Below are 16715 nucleotides of genomic sequence, written 5' to 3' on the forward strand. Positions count from 1 at the left end.
AAAGCATTCACAGTCACCAGGCACCTTTTGCAATAGTTTAATCTTTTAATAATGAAATAGTAAACTTCTGCACTGACAGAGAACTGGAGTCCCTTGTAAGCGGGGTGTCACATTGCCATGTGCTGATATATTTTTTCAAATAAAGGAATCATTTGGTTTAATGAATGAATGTGATTCTGCTTAAATGCCTGAATAAAATTTGCATTTAATTGTAGGTATAGATAGTCTCTCTGTTTGACAATAATGTTAAGAGAAGGGAGGGGGAAAACAGAGATAGGAAAGGAGAGAAGTTAAACACACAAAAATTCCAGACACATACATAACGTGCACTGCCATAAATCCCTTTTAACTGTTTCTTTGGTAATAAGCAACGGCAGTATAAATCTCCTAACACGAAAACTCAAGCTGATCACAGGCTTAAGGAAATAGCTCCAGTTATCTTGACTGGATAAATTATTATACCCTAAAAAGGTTATTCCAGTGTCTAATAAAGCACTGTAGCTAACAAACAAAAATAAAAAGACGAACCATTCTCTTATTTTGTAACAGATGAAATTACAGGGTGCATGGGATCAACACAAGGACATTGAATTCATTTCAAGTCTCAAAAACGCACTATGCACTGTTCATTTTGGAAGAAGGCTAGTGCTTTAACACAAAGAGGAGGGTCACATTAGACTTATAGTATTTTTATAGTAAGGGGAGGGCTGATGGCACATATCTAAAACATAAACGTGACTGTCTGGAAGTCAAGCCAAATGGATTTTGTCTATTGCAAAAGTACAAGGAATGAAAATAAGCTGTGTACAGCACAAGAAATGAACAGACATCAGCACCTCTAAGGATTAAATGCTCAGTCGGCCATAGTTATGAAATTGTGTCTGTACCCATCAGTTGTGGAAATTAAAGTTAATATTATAAAAATAAAATCTCATTAGAAATTTTTACTTAAGCTGCTGGCAGGTGATCCCCTAACAGGGCTGGTGCTGACGGCATCTCCTTTAGGTCATTCCTTGTGAAATGCCTTCTGGGATCAGCTGATTAGCCAAATATGTTTTCTCACATCTTTAGTTCTACTTTCTATGAGTTAGTTGTTTATCAATTAAGGTGATAAATACCAGTGAGTCTGGTTACAGCAGAAATACAGCAATGTACCCTCTAGGAACCTCGCAGTAAGAGCTGTGTGCAAAGTTCAACAACTGTGAAGGAACTATTAAGGAGGACATACACACAAGTGACCTTGACTGACACGCGCACTTCATTTCTGCAATAAACAGCAGTGGTGCTGATAACTGCTCATTGGCGCAGAGAGTAATTACCTATCTGTCAGCGTTGCTGGTGTGTGCGAAAGAGTATAAATGAAACATACATAATGTGTGGCAATAATATCAGGCATGCAGAACCTAATGCATTATCATCATTCTCAGGACCCAGGTTTATGTGGCTGCCACCACTGAGTAAATGCCTCCTAGCCATGATAATTTCATTCTAATCTCTCTTCCATATTATAATTTTCATTGCTAAAAGATACTAAGGAGCAATACGTTTCAATCAAGGCTAAATAGAACACGACCTGTAACTAGCTATTTTATACACCTATATATTTTTTCTTTCAAAAATTTTAGTCAATTTATGAAGAGACAGGAATAAGCTATAAATTTCTGTGTGACAATCCCTGTCCGTGCCAATGTCACCATGTCTAGAGATGGGGTGGAGGAAGCCTAGGGAAGGGTCAGCAGTTTTACCTCCCATTTTTCCAACAACAAAAACATCCATCTTTTAAACTCCCATTCTGTTCTGAAGCAGAAGGTTAGAATGCATTTTGAACAAAATAGCGTCCATTGACAAAAGGAAAACAATCCAGTTTCTAAGATCAATTATCTTCATTTACTTGAGTACTGTAACGGCACAAGAGAAGCACAGGGAGCTATATAGTCACACACTCTGCTGTGTCACAAAGCTGTCCAGCTTATGCTTTGTTGTTTCATTCTCCTGTGAAATCCTGGTTTTAACACCAGGTGAAAGGAATCAACGATACACAGGTAGCCAAGACTGGCACCTCTCTGCTAGATAGAGGCTGAAAACCTGGAAACAGTATCCCAAACTAGATACAGAAGCAGCTACTAGATGACCAGCTGAGTCCAAAAAGAGAGTAAACAACTATAATCAGCAAGGCATCATTTTAACTGATCTAGTTTTTCTCTTTATAGCAAAAGAATGTACTTTGGAGACTTTACGTAATCATGAATAACTATTGCAAAATCTATTTCCTCAGAGGGAAAAAAGATTTTATTGATTGAACAACATCACCTTTCAAAAACTTAAGAAGTGAATGATAATGAGCAAGAATACTGAGTAACATTTTTAATTTCTGTGCTTTTGTTTGCTGATTTCTCATAGTGGTTTTCTTGAGCTAAAATTGTGAGCAATATTTGATCTAGAGATTCATCAAATCAAACACAGCTCAAGTTTCCGTTTCTTCTCTTTCTATATTTCTGATCAGGAGAAAAACTAAGAAATAACCAATAATAAGTTGCATAGAAATGTGATTTATTATATCCCAAAGACACACTTCTATTTGAAAGAAGGAGAAATCCTCAGGTCATCTTTAACATTAAGAAATAAAACTTATTCAAGTTCGTCACATCATGACACTAAACAGCTTATCTACTTGACTGTGTTGTAGCCATCTTGATTGTCTTGCCAGAGTGATCTGGTAAAGATTTTAGCTAAGTTGTAAGTCACTTAACCAAAGCTATCATTTCAGCATATTAATTGAAACTGATACATCATTAATGCCTACAAAGTACAGAGATTGATCTCAGTGGCTTCCATTTGATCCACATGATACTATTTGTCTGAGTAATTTAAGTCTTTCCTAATGTGTAATATTACATGGGCTTTTCAGAAGTGCTTAAGAATATTAACAATACAGTACTTCCCAGAATACAGACAAATTTCAGGGAGAGACATAACTTTATTTCATTGATCCTAAGAAGGCCTGAACTGTTTTTTATTGTTGTTGTTGTTCTTGTTTGGTCTTTTTATTTTATTTATCTATTTTTTTACATGTTAATCTAGTGGGTAAAACTTCTTAGGATTCCAAGTAGTAAGAACAGGAGGGTCCCAGCATTGTATCACCAAAGTATCTTATTCAGCCCTTTCACTCAAGGAAACACAGTATCTTAACCTCTTATAGCTGTGAGGATCCATTACATCCCTGATCTCCAAGTGTTCCAAACTACAGTAATTACATCTTAATAAAATCCCCAACCAAATTATATATTCATTTTATACTAACATCTACTTTATGTATGTATGCCATAAAACCTCTAGTTAACTGATTGGACTCTGTGTGTGTGTGTGTGTGTGTGTGTGTGTGTGTGTGTGAGAGAGAGAGAGAGAGAGAGAGAGAGAGACAGAGAGACAGAGAGACAGAGAGACAGAGAGACAGAGAGACAGAGAGACAGAGAGACAGAGAGAGGGGGGAGGGAGGGAGAGAGAGAGAGAGAGAGAGAGAGAGAGAGAGAGAGAGAGAAAGAGAGATCAACTACTTAGGACTGTATTAGGACCATTAAGCAACTTGCATTTGAATATCTAACATTTTTTTCTCCAGGCCCTAATCAGTAATTACATATCAAACAGGTTGATGGTTCACAACCTAGGAATTAGGCAGAAAGCCAAGGGACCCTAACTCGTGTCCAGCTCCTATAAGCAATTATCTTCCAGTTGAGCAGCACTATATAGATAATGTGTTTGGGGGACTGTATGTCACTTTTGTGGTGTATGATGTTGGTAAAAGCAGCAAGAACCAGGGGAGAGTGTAACTCACTATTTAAAACAGTTGGGAAATGATCACCTTCCAGGATTTCTTAACTGTTACAAGAATATGCAGTATATGATTAGAGCTCACCTTGGGTGACTGCTTACTCAGGTACCAGAACACTGCTATTGTGACATTTCTCACATTCACCCTCAGCACCTAAAATATCACTTTTTGTAATGAATATGTATTGAACAAATGAGTGGAATCATCTAGCAAGTAAATGAATAGTATTCTCCAGAGAAGATTATCCATATATATATTCTCTCTATCCAGTCCTATACATTCTCTCTATATGTCCATATGTATCATATATGTATATGTATGTATATGTATGTATATATATATTTTTTCTAATTTGATGTTTTAAAGGCCATGCCAAAAAATTGTCAAAATGTTAGGCACAAAGCACTCTCTTTGAAATATTATGATATTTTGAGGAAAGCGTTAATAAGCTTATTTAGAATTGATGGTATTACAGTTAAATATACTTTTAAATTAGAAATTAACTTTTAATATATGGCTTGGTGAAGATAAGAGTGAGATATGTAAAGTATAGTTGCCTTTGGTGTAGGCAATATACTTGATTAATTTGGAGCAATTTAGCAGTGAAAGATTAATTAAGAATTTCATCCAGTACAGGCCATCTTTCTTTTCCAATTACATCCTTTTAGAGTCATCATAACTGTTTTAATAATTGCTCAGAAAATGCTAGAAAGTATCAGGATAATACAGCAATTCACTCAGAACAGCCAAAGTCAGGAACATAGCATTTTAATATTTGGGAGCTTAACTCTGAGATATGTAAATATACTCTGTATTTAAAAACATCTTACTATAATCAGGCAGGTCTACACTGAACCTGATATTTTTATTTACATAAGATCACTTTTATTAGGTACTAAGATATTTTGCTGGAAAAAAAAAAAGAAAACAGTACTAACCTATAAAACTTACGAAATTTACCAGAATTAAAACAGAGCCATTTATGTCAACTCTAACCCAAAACAAAAAATAAAAGCAAAAAACAAGCCCCACAAAAAAAAAAAGCAAAAATAAATAACTTAAATGCTAGGACAGAAGGGTGATGGCACTAACAATGGTTTCTGATAGAATCACAGCCTTGTACAGAGGCTAGCCCAGTCTTACACTAAATTCTACAGCACGGACAACTCCCCCATGCACATTTGCTGAATCCTGAACAAACATTACCTTTGTTTATTGATCTTTATAGTCAGGATTTCAAACTGTCTTGTATGACCCTTGCCAACACATGCTTGCAGAACTGAGCCATTCCCAAATAAATATACTTTCCCTCAGTGACTGTTTTCAGGTGGCAGGGTTATTTCTGAACAAAGATTCTGTAAAATATGCTTTAAAATAGATCATGTTCATCTGTAACATTTAGCTTAATTAAGAAAATTTGGAGATATGGGGTGAAATTGAAGTTAGGGTTCTTGGTAAAGGTAAATATAAAACTTTGACTAAAATGTGCTGAGTGTGTATTATACTGAATAAAAATTTATACTTTAGGTGCTTTGCTATAAATATCCAGGAAGCTATTCTCAAAAGCACCATTTTCTCCACACTTGAGGTATTATTTATAATTTAAGCATACACTCTCTCATATTTTGGGCCTTGCAATCAGATCCCCAGTTGTAATGGAGTAGAATTCACTGTAAAAAGTTTAACAAATAAACTTTCACTCTTTGGTTTCTCATATGAAAGCTGTAACACACAATCTTGGCCGCTTCAAGACCGTAGAAAGAAAGAAGAGTTCTCATATTGCTTCCAATAGCAATTAATATGGTCCATTACATCACAATTATAATAGAAAAACAATAACAACAAAGTTGTTTTAATAAAGAGTCTGCCCTGAATCACCATGCATCACCGTCAACAACAGGAAACCTGAGTTCATGTCCTTATGATTTTTATACTGGGCCATGACCTTCCTCTGAATTTTAACCATTAGGTAATGTAATAACAGCTCTCACTGGCACACAGAAAAGAAGAGCCAAGATAACTGCTAGTGGGAAAATTTCTTAAAGAGGAAATTTATATTGATATTAAAGAAGAAGCAGGACTATGTTTGCAATTAAGTGACCAGTTTGCTAATGCCCTCTCTTAACATATAGAACTAAAATTTGCTTTGTTTTTTTGTTTTTTCAAGACTGGGTTTCTCTGTATAGCCCTGGCTGTTCTGGAACACACTTTGTAGACCAGGCTGGCCTCGAACTCAGAAATCAGCCTCCCTCTGCCTCCCATGGAATAGAAAACTTTAATAGCCCAGCTTTAAATAATAAAACACTTTTGGTGGTTTAAATGAAAAAATTTCCCTACAGGCTCATATTTTTCACTATTTGATCCCCAGCTGGTGGAACTGTTTGAGAAGAACTGGTAGGTGTGACCTTTTTAGAAGAGGTATGTCACTGGAGTTGAGCTTTGAGGTTGCTCCTTCCGAGAACACTGAGGCAAGGACTCTCTGAGTTCAAGGTCAGCCTGGGACAAAGCAAATCCCAGATTCAGGCATGGTGGTACACACCTTAATCTGTGGGAGGCCTAAATAAGGGCTTTGGAAGAAGGAAGATTCACTCTTTTCCAAAATCTATAGAAGACCAGCTTAAACTATTAGCCTCATGTGTCTGAACAACTACTAGATTATTGGGCTCCCTAATTATAGCTGCCCAATTTTGGTTTAGTTGGACTATAGACTATAAGTCATCACACATCTCTTAATATACAGAGACATTCCAGAAGTTCTATAACTCTGGAGAACCTTGACTAATATAGTATCAGAATTCCTGGTCATTTAAGTCATAATTTATACCTTATAAAGTCCTCCTGTTATCTATCAAATGAGGTATAATTAGTGCATTATAGTTTTAGGAGAGCTGCAATATAATAAAATAGTGGTTCACTTGCAAAGCTTTCATGAAAGAAAGAATAATAATAATACATATTGAGATCACTTATTTGATCCTGATTTAACTTTGGTGCCTTGTATCTGTCTTGAAAATTGTTCATTTCATCCAGAATTTCCAGTAATGTTGAGTATAGGCTCTTGTAGTAGGAGCATATGATTTTTTGGATTTCCTAGGTTTCTGTTATGTCTCCCTTTTCATTTCTGATTTTGTTGATTTGAATACTGTCTCTGTGCCCTCTGGTTAGTCTGGCTAAGGGTTTATCTATCGTGTTGATTTTCTCAAAGAACCAGCTACTTGTTTGGTTGATTCTTTGTATAGTTCTTTTTGCTTCTACTTGGTTGATTTCAGCCCTGAGTTTGATTATTTCTTGCCATCTACTCCTCTTGAGTGTATTTTCTTATTTTTGGTCTAGAGCTTTCAAGTGTGCTGTTAAGCTGCTAGTGTAAGCTCTCTCCAGTTTCTTTTGGGAGGCACTCAGAGCTATGAGTTTTCCTCTTAACACTGCTTTCTTTGTGTCCCCTAAGTTTGGGTATGTTGTGCCTTCATTTTTATTAAATTCTAAAAAGTCTTTACTTCTTTCTTTATGTTTCTTGACCAAGTTATCACTAAGTAGACTCTGTTCAGCTTCCAGCTGTATGTGGGCTATCTATTCTTTTTGTTGTTATTGAAGACCAGCCTTAGTTCGTGGTGATCTCTTAGAATGCATGGGATTATTTAAACATTCTTGTATCTGTTGAGGCCTGTTTTATGACTAGTTAAATAGTAAGTTTTGGAGAAGGTACCATGAGGTTCTAGAAGAAGGTACATTCTTTTATTTTAGGAAAAATGTTCTATAGATATCTGCTAAATCCATTTGGTTCATTACTTCTGTTAGTTTCACTGTGTCTCTGTTAAGTTTCTGTTTCTAGGATCTGTCCATTGATGAGAGTGGGGTGTTGAAGTCTCCCACTAATATTGTGTGAAAAGAACTTAAAGTCTCTGAAGAAATAAATCAAAAAAGATCTTAGAAGATGGAAAGATCTCCCATGCTCATTGTACTGGCTAGTTTTGTATCAACTTGACACAGCTGGAGATATCACAGAGAAAGGAGCTTCAGTTGAGGAAATGCCTCCATGAGATCCAACTGTAAGGCATTTTCTCAATTAGTGATCAAGGGGGAAAGACCCCTTGTGGGTGGTGCCATCTCTGGGCTGGTAGTCTTGGATTCTATAAGAGAGTAGGCTGAGCAAGCCAGGGGAGGCAAGCCAGTAAAGAACATCCCTCCATGGCCTCTGCATCAGCTCCTGCTCCCTGACCTGTTTGAGTTCCAGTCCTGACTTCCTTTGGTGATGAACAGCAGGGTGGAAGTGTAAGGCCATGCAGTGTTTTGGAGATGCCAGTACCATGAGATGACCACCAAGAGCAGCAGCATCAGTGGAGTACAGGCAGCTGGAGCCTAGAAGGCAAGCCGTGTGCTACAAAGGACAGGGCTGGAGAAGTGACCCAAGCCCTTGGAGGAGTCCAGAAGATTGTGAGTTGGATCCCAGACATTGGACGGTTGGTGATTGATTTTTGCTTTGATTGACTGTGCCCTGATATTTTCCCTCTTGAAGGAAGAAACTGTTTTAGTGGAGCCCATAGTTAAGAGAGTTTTAATTGTAAAAAGACTTTGGATTTTAAAAGAGATGGGTATTTTAAAGAGATTGAAATTTTAAGAATATGTAAAGACTGTGGGACTTTTAAAGTTATTTAGATCTTGGGGATGAATAAGAATGTAAGGGTTGAGGCTTACTAGTGATGTGTTTGTGTGTCAAGTTGACAAGGGGTCAATTGTACTGGCTAGTTTTGTGTCAACTTGACACAGCTGGAGTTATCACAGAGAAAGGAGCTTCAGTTGAGGAAATGCCTCCATGAGATCCAACTGTAAGGCATTTTCTCAATTAGTGATCAAGGGGGAAAGGCCCCTTGTGGGTGGTGCCATCTCTGGGCTGGTAGTCTTGGATTCTATAAGAGAGCAGGCTGAGCAAGCCAGGGGAGGCAAGCCAGTAAAGAACATCCCTCCATGGCCTCTGCATCAGCTCCTGCTCCCTGACCTGTTTGAGTTCCAGTCCTGACTTCCTTTGGTGATGAACAGCAGGGTGGAAGTGTAAGCCGAATAAACCCTTTCCTCCCCAATTTGTTTCTTGGTCATGATGTTTGTGCAGGAATAGAAACCCTGACTAAGACACTCATGGACTGGCAAGATTAATATAGTAAAAGTGGCCATCTTGCCAAAAGCAATCTACAAATTCAATGCAATCCCCATCAAAATTCCAACTCAATTCTTTATAGAGTTAGAAAGAGCAATTTGCTCTGAAAAAAAATAATAAGAAACCCAGGATATCGAAAACTATTCTCAAAAAATAAAATAACTTCTGGGGAAATCATCATACCTGACCTCAAGTTGGACTACAGAGCAATTGTGATAAATACTGCATGGTATTGGTACAGTGACAGGCAGGTAGATCAATGGAATAGAACAGAAGAACTAGAAATGAACCCACACACCTATGTTCACTTGATATTTGACAAAGGACCTAAAATTACCCAGTGCAAAAACGACAGTATTTTCAACAAATGATGTTGGTTCAACTGGAGATGAGTATGTAGAAGAATGCAAATTAATCCATTCTGGCTCCTTGTACAAAGTTCAAGTCCAAGTTGATCAAGCGCCTCCACATGAAGCCAGATACACTGAATCTAGTAGAAGAGGAAATGGGGAAGAGCTTCAAGGACATGGGCACAGGGGAAATTTCCTGAACAGAACACCAATAGCTTATGCTCTATGATCAAGAATTGACAAATGGGACCTCATAAAATTGCAAAGCTTCTGCAAGGCAAAGGGCACTGTCAATAGAACAAAATGGCAACTAACCTATTGGGAAAAGATCTTTACCAATTGTACATCTGATAGAGGACAAATATCCAATATAGACAAAGAACTCAATAAGTTAGACTCCAGAAAACCAAATAACCCTATTAAAAATGGGGTACAGAACTAAACAAAGAATTTTCAACTGAAGAATATCCAAAAAATTTCAACATCCTTAGTCATCAGAGAAATGAATATCAAATGACCCTGAGATTCCACCTCACACCAGTCAGAATGGCTAAGATTAAACACTCAGGTGATAGCAGATGCTGGCTATGATGTGGAGAAAAAGAAACACTCTTCCATTGATGGTGGGATTGCAAGCTGGTACAACCACTCTGGAAATCAGTCTGGTGGTTCCTCAGAAAATTGGACATCGTACTACCTGATGACCCAGAAGATGCTACAGCATGTAATAAGGACACATGTTCCACTATATTCACAGCTGCCTTATTTATAATAGTCAGAACCTGGAAAGAACACAGATGTTCTTCAACAGAGGAATTAATACAGAAAATGTGGTACATTTACACAATGGAGTACTGCTCAGCTATTAAAAACAATGAATTCATGAAATTTTTAGGCAAATGGATAAAACTAGAAAATATCATCCTGAGTGAGGTACCCCAGTCACAAAAGAACACAGATGGTATGCACTCACTGATAAGTGAATATTAGTACAGAAGTTTGGAATACTCAAGATACAATTCACAGACCACATGAAGCTTAAATAGTAGGAAGACCAAAGTGTGGATGATTCAGTGTTTCTTAGACGGGGGAACAAAATACACATGGGAGGAAATGCAGAGACAAAGTGTGGAGTAGTAACTGAAGGAAAGGCCATCCAGAGACTGGGGACCCATCCCATATATAGTTATGAAACCCATACACTGTTGTGGATGCCAACAAGTACTTGCTGACAGGACACAGAAATATCTGTCTCCTGATAGGCTCTGCCACTGCCTGACAAATACAGAGGTGGATGCTCTCAACCAACCATTGCACAGGGTCCCCAATGAAGGAGCTAGAGAAAGGACCCAAGGTGCTGAAGGGGTTTGCAGCCCCATAGTAGGAACAACAATATGAACCAAGAGCTCCCAGTGACTAAACCACCAACCAAGAGTACACATGAAGGACTCATGGCTCCAGTTGAATATAAAGCAGAGGATGGACTTTTGGGACATCAATGGGAGGAGAGGCTCTTGGTCCTGTGAAGGCTCGATGCCCCAGTGTAGGGGAATGTTGGACAGGAAAGTGGGAGTGGGCAGGTAGTTGAGCAGAGGGAAGGGGAACGGAGTAGGGGGTTTTTGGAAGGAAAATGAGGAGAGGGGATAACATTTGAAATGTAAATAAAGAAAGTATCTAATATAAAATAAAGAAAAAAAAGAAATTCATATTTTTGAAATAAATATATTTTTATTATTGAAAATACTTAACTTGGTCTTTGTTATTGAAGGTACATGTCTATATACTACATCCATTATATTAGCTTATTTTCTGTTGATGTAATAAAATATCATGACTGAAAGCACAGCAACTTATTTAACAGCTTATTTTGCTTCTAGTTCCAGAATAGTCCATAAGGTCAGAGGAAAGAAGACATGGTAGTTAGAGTATGAAACCGAATCTGAAAGATCATGTTGTTAAGCATAACGTAAAAGAAGAAGCATGTTACAGTTGAGAAACTTGATGCGCCAGGGAGTGGGGAGGCCTGGCACAGTCGGGGGTTGGGAGGATCGTCTTGGAGATGGGAGAAAGGAATGGGATGAGGGACTGTTAGATGGTGGATCTGGAGGGGGATAATGACTGGACTGTAAAAAAATACTAAAGATAATTTAAAGAAGAAGGAGATGAAGGAAAAGAAGAAGGAGGAGGAGGAGGAGAAGGCAAAGGAAAAAAAGAAGAAGAAGAAGGAGAAGGGGAAGGGGAAGGGGAAGGGGAAGAGGAAGAGGAAGAAACCACCATCACTGAGTTGAAATCTTCTGGGAAGTGTTTTCTGAGAGCACAGAGAAGCTGTGTTCCAGTGACAACCAAGGTTGTACCTCATGTTACAGCAGTACTTGGTAATGTGTAAGAGTCATCCAGGTGGGTCATGAAGAACAGCTGAGGCTTGTCACGGTGTGAGGCCGTGGAAAGCCATCGGTGAGTGCAGCCTCAATTGTAGTTAACAGTCCAGGACTGAAGGGGTCATGCAAAAGATTTGAGGTAAAAAAATTAATAACAATAGTAACAAAAACCTTAAAGAAAAGAGAGTGAAGTAGAAGTTGGGTGTGGTCATAAATTGTCAAAGCCCTCCTCCAGTGATCTACTTCCTCTAGGAAGATTCTACCCCAAAAGACTCAACCTCCCCAAATAGCATCACTAACCTAGGGCCAGTGGTTCAAATGCATAAGACTATAACAAATATCACCCTCTCAAGGCATCACATACTGTATGCATTCAGATTCTATTCAGAGTTAAAATACTAAAATTACTAGTATGTCTCAGTGATACATACTAAATTATAGTAAAAATATTTTGTCCTTCAGTGAAGCCTGGATTCATACATTTTGGCCAACAAAACTGGTCTCTTTCCCCTCTGTCAATCCTTCACCACTCCAGAGAAGGAATTTAAGATCATATACTTATAACTTAGATGGTCATTTATATTTGTTATGACAAATACTAATTTATTTCCAGCAACCTACTGAATATGTTACTGTGTACCTATAGTGAATGGCCATAGCATTAACTCAGTAAGTTTTATGAATGGTTAAACCAATACTAAATAAAAGATCAATATGAAAAGACAAGTACTTTAAAAAATATAGATAAAGCTTGCAAATTGTTGTAATTGTTATAAGTATAGATTACATTTTATGTACAATATATAATACATAAAGGGCACTATAAAATGATGGAATCTTACTTTCATATTTAAAATTATATAAATTACCAGACCACATAGAAGGAATTATCTAATTTCTAGTAGTTTATAACAGGAACACATCTTAAAGAACATATCTTCATAAACTTTCCTGCCATTGTCAAAGCACTTTCTCCACAGTTATAACAAGCTGCACACAGACAGGTGAGTACATTACAGAGATCTCAATTGTGTTTCCATTCTGTTAGGAGGGTAAAGTGCTCTTGTGGATGAGTGAAGGCAAAAGGTGGGAGGCAAAGACCCATTTTCAATGAATTCAAAGTTTACCACAGGACAATTGTAGAGAGGCTACCAGCCACCATCTCTCCAATCAGCTCAGCACAGAGATCTCTAGAACATTTGGGATAACAACCACTGCAAACCAGGCCTCTCAGTCCACACAACTCACTCTGTGGAAAAGGATCTTATAGCACAAACCATCTGACATTGTTCATAGCTGCTAGTCCCTATGTCTGGAACTAGTCATCACAGTGGTCCACCATGGCACTATAGAGAAAACAAGAGGCCAAGGAAGAGCTATCTGGTCAGCGTTGGTTTTGTCATCTTTCTGAAATGAGACCCTATCTTAGAGAAGGAGATCAAAGCTTGTTGAAAAAGACTCCTTCAGGCATAGATATCTACACTGAGACATGTCACTGCAAGATAAAGCTCTCATCTCAAGCTGTTTCTGGATAAGAAATAGCTTACTCAGGAACCAATATGAATCTCCATGGCCAGTCACACTAGAGATTCAGATTCTTCCAATTACATGTTCTAATGTGGTAACAGTTTTATGAAGCTTTAACAATGACTGAACAATGATAGTCACAAATCAAGGCATAATGTTAGTGGAGGTATCAGGTACATTGGTTACAACAACGTGGGTATACCTCTTTTTTTTTTTAAACAGGGGAGAGCGCGAACGTAGTCCCCCACTACCACAAATTATGCAGTTGAGTTTCCCGCATTTGGGGAAATCACAGGGGTCAGCACATCCGGAGTGCAATGGATAAGCCTCACCCTGGGAAAACCACCTTCGTGATCATGGTATCTCCCCTGCCAGGTAAGTATATAAAAAAAGAGTATACCTCTTTTATAGACTTTAGAAACTACATGAATACAGTCTTAGCTTTTTGTTTGATGGACAGTAGTGGTCTCTTAAATTAATATATTCCAAAACAGTTCACCTTTTAGTCAGAAGGACATTAGGTAGACACAAAGAAGTGATTATTAAAAGAGCTAAACATAGTAAAAGATAAATTGCAACTAGACCCCAGACATACAATGCTTTAGCTCTGCCATGCTGGAGTTCTGACACTTTACTCAGCCTTATACAAGGTCCAACAGAAGCTGAGGTTCCTCAATGTGGCTTTTGTCCCAGCCCAGCATATCTCTGCCCTTGGATTGAATGCTTCATTGTGGTTCCATAAGACAGAGAGGCACTGCAGAGATATTCTTGAGAGCGACATTCGAAATTCTAAATATTCTTCAGATAAGCTTTTCTTTTTTAGAAAACTATGTGGAATTGAATCTGAATTTTTAAAGAAGGCTATCTATTCAGTCACCAAATCAACAATGCTAACTGCAATTAACAATGTGCAATGTAGCATGTGCTAATTGTCTTATTGTAGCATGTTCAATACAGCAGATTAAGAATTATTTCTGTCTTGGTGACTATGTTTCATTTTTCGTGAATACTTTAAAAATGATTTTATGGCCAGTTTTTCATTTTCTCTTCTGTGTTGTTATTGTTTTTCACAGCTCTATTCTTTCATGGATTGGAAGAGATAAAGAAAGAGCTAAGCAGAGCCTATAGCACAGCACAGGCACGTAGTGACAATTAACAAAATCATAGCCGGAAGCAGCCAGAGGCATCAGAGATAGTAGCAGCATGTGTAGTTGCTCAAGCCTGACTCTTCTTTTGCAATTTAGAATCTTCTTGAAATTCAAACCCTAAAACTCCCAAAATAGGAATTCATGTTGTTTCTACAGAAATAGTACCAAAAGGACAGAAATATCAATATACCAGTAGTCACTTTTAAAAGGAAACACTTATCTGGAGCTTGCAATATTAGCACTTACAATCTGGGTCTCAGAACACAAACAAGCTGGCCTGCCTGGGGCAAGTTTTCTACCATTAACACGATGCTCATGTCGTCACATCAATTGCTGGAAGATAAATGCAGTCTTCTTTGATAGGGTTTCACATGTTACCTCCACTTCATTTTCTGGTTTCGAATTTGCGTTTTGTTCATGACTGTGGCTCCAATTCCAGAATAGGCACATAATACCCTATCGTACATATTTGTTGAACAAATTTTTGAGTGCTTATCAAAGTAGATAAATGATTCTCCTTTGTTCCTATGTAATCACACATGCATGTATACATATCTACATAAGTTTCTTCATATATACATGCATATACATTTTTATTTTATATAATCACTTTGTTATATGTATAATCTTACAAATCTATAATTTTTTGTAAATAATTTTCCAGATTATAGGCTTCAAAGAGAATATTAAACAAAAAGTAAAATTCCATGTGTATATTGGACATACACACATAAAAAGCAGTCTGCTGACCAATCCACAGCACTTTGCCTATCACTCTATTACCACAGGTTACTCTCTGATAATGCTTAATGCTTCTATCCATCAGGCTTTCAAACTGTAAGCTCCTCACGCGTTTTTATTTATCTTTATTTGATCAAACCCACCAAGTGGGATATCCTATACATTAAATAATGGATAGGTAGTAAGGTATTTATAATAAGTAGCACTTCTGGACAAACTGCCAGGGTGGAATTTGAGACTGGCCCAATGACCTACTGCCAGATGTAGCCTTCCAAAATTTAAATGTAAATCTCAGATGAGCCACAAAATATCAAGAAGTTTTAAGCTATTACTAGGACAAAGTCTAATACCGTGAAAAGGAATATGATGAATTACAACATGACCAAACCTAAAATTCTTAATACCCAACATGCAATCAAAATGAATGAGGTACTCAAGGAAGTAGTTAACAAATATATCCCCAAATGAGAAAGCATAAAATTAGCAGACTAAGATGTTTATACAGTATTTATTTAAACACTTTCCATTTATTTCAAAAAGGAGTAGATACAAAGAAGTGGAAAATTTAAACATGAAACGCGAGCTAATTGCACCAAGAAGGGTCCCAGGCAAGAGAAAGAACAGATTAGATCAGATGCTACGGAAAAGGAATGGAGTTGATGAATGGTAATAGAAACTATCCAACAGAAGACAATGATTTTAAAAAACCTAAAAACAATAAGAGTCACACTATTGTGTGGGATAATTGGACAATCTAAGCAATACAAGTGACTAGAAGCCTAAAAGGCAAGAGTGGGAGGAATCACATAAGTTTCAGGGAATAATGGCCCAAGTGTTTTCAAATGTGGTTAGGGTTATAAACTCACATATCCTTTGTCTATGGATTGTACTATCCCAAGAAGGTTGCATTTGGGAGCTATAAAACATCAGGAACCAGCAAGCTGTTGTATCAGGGAAAAGCACCTGCCACCAAGTCTGATGACTCGAGTTCCATCCCCAATCCCTACAAAGTGCATGGAGAAAACTGAAGTCTGCAAGCTGTTCTCTCATCTCCTATACACAATGCCTACTTGAGGCAATGTTCAACATATTAATCATATAAGCATACCATATAAAGAGATAGGAGCTCTTCTTACACATCTTACATATAAACACACTTATTTCCAGAGATATTAGGTGATGCTGTACTGACCTCCACCAGAGTCTTATAAGGACCCAAACTCAAGTCCATGTGGTCTGGCTTCAGCATCCATACTTTTTACAATCATGCCTCATATTCAGTGCTTGCCACACAAGTTTAAGGACATTTGGTTGATTCACAGAGCTGAGAAGACAGTGGTCTCTGGAGTTCACTGACCAGGCAGGCTAGCCTAGTCAGCAAACCTGGGTCCCAATGAGAGAGTGAGAGACCCTGTCTCTACAAACAATGTGGACACTTTCTGATGAATGACACCACGGTTTACCTCTGGCCTCTACATACACATCCAGATACATACATGTGGATATATGTACACTTACACCTACACACACACATATAACAAATAATACCAGTGACTTCTCATCATTCATGATCTAAGATAACATGCATAGTTC

At 37.7% G+C, this 16715-nt stretch overlaps 1 protein-coding gene and 1 non-coding gene across 4 annotated transcripts in view; both read right to left on the reverse strand.

Annotated features, from left to right (window-relative positions):
* Positions 1 to 16715, reverse strand: part of Cyp7b1 (cytochrome P450, family 7, subfamily b, polypeptide 1) — a 171947-nt gene that overhangs the window by 92066 nt on the left and 63166 nt on the right. The window lies entirely within an intron of this gene.
* Positions 13453 to 13616, reverse strand: Gm23686. The gene has a single exon (XR_003954766.1). It is a non-coding gene; the product is annotated as a U1 spliceosomal RNA (small nuclear RNA).

This window comes from Mus musculus, chromosome 3, assembly GCF_000001635.26.
Source record: "Mus musculus strain C57BL/6J chromosome 3, GRCm38.p6 C57BL/6J".
In the NCBI taxonomy this organism is placed as follows: domain Eukaryota; kingdom Metazoa; phylum Chordata; class Mammalia; order Rodentia; family Muridae; genus Mus; species Mus musculus.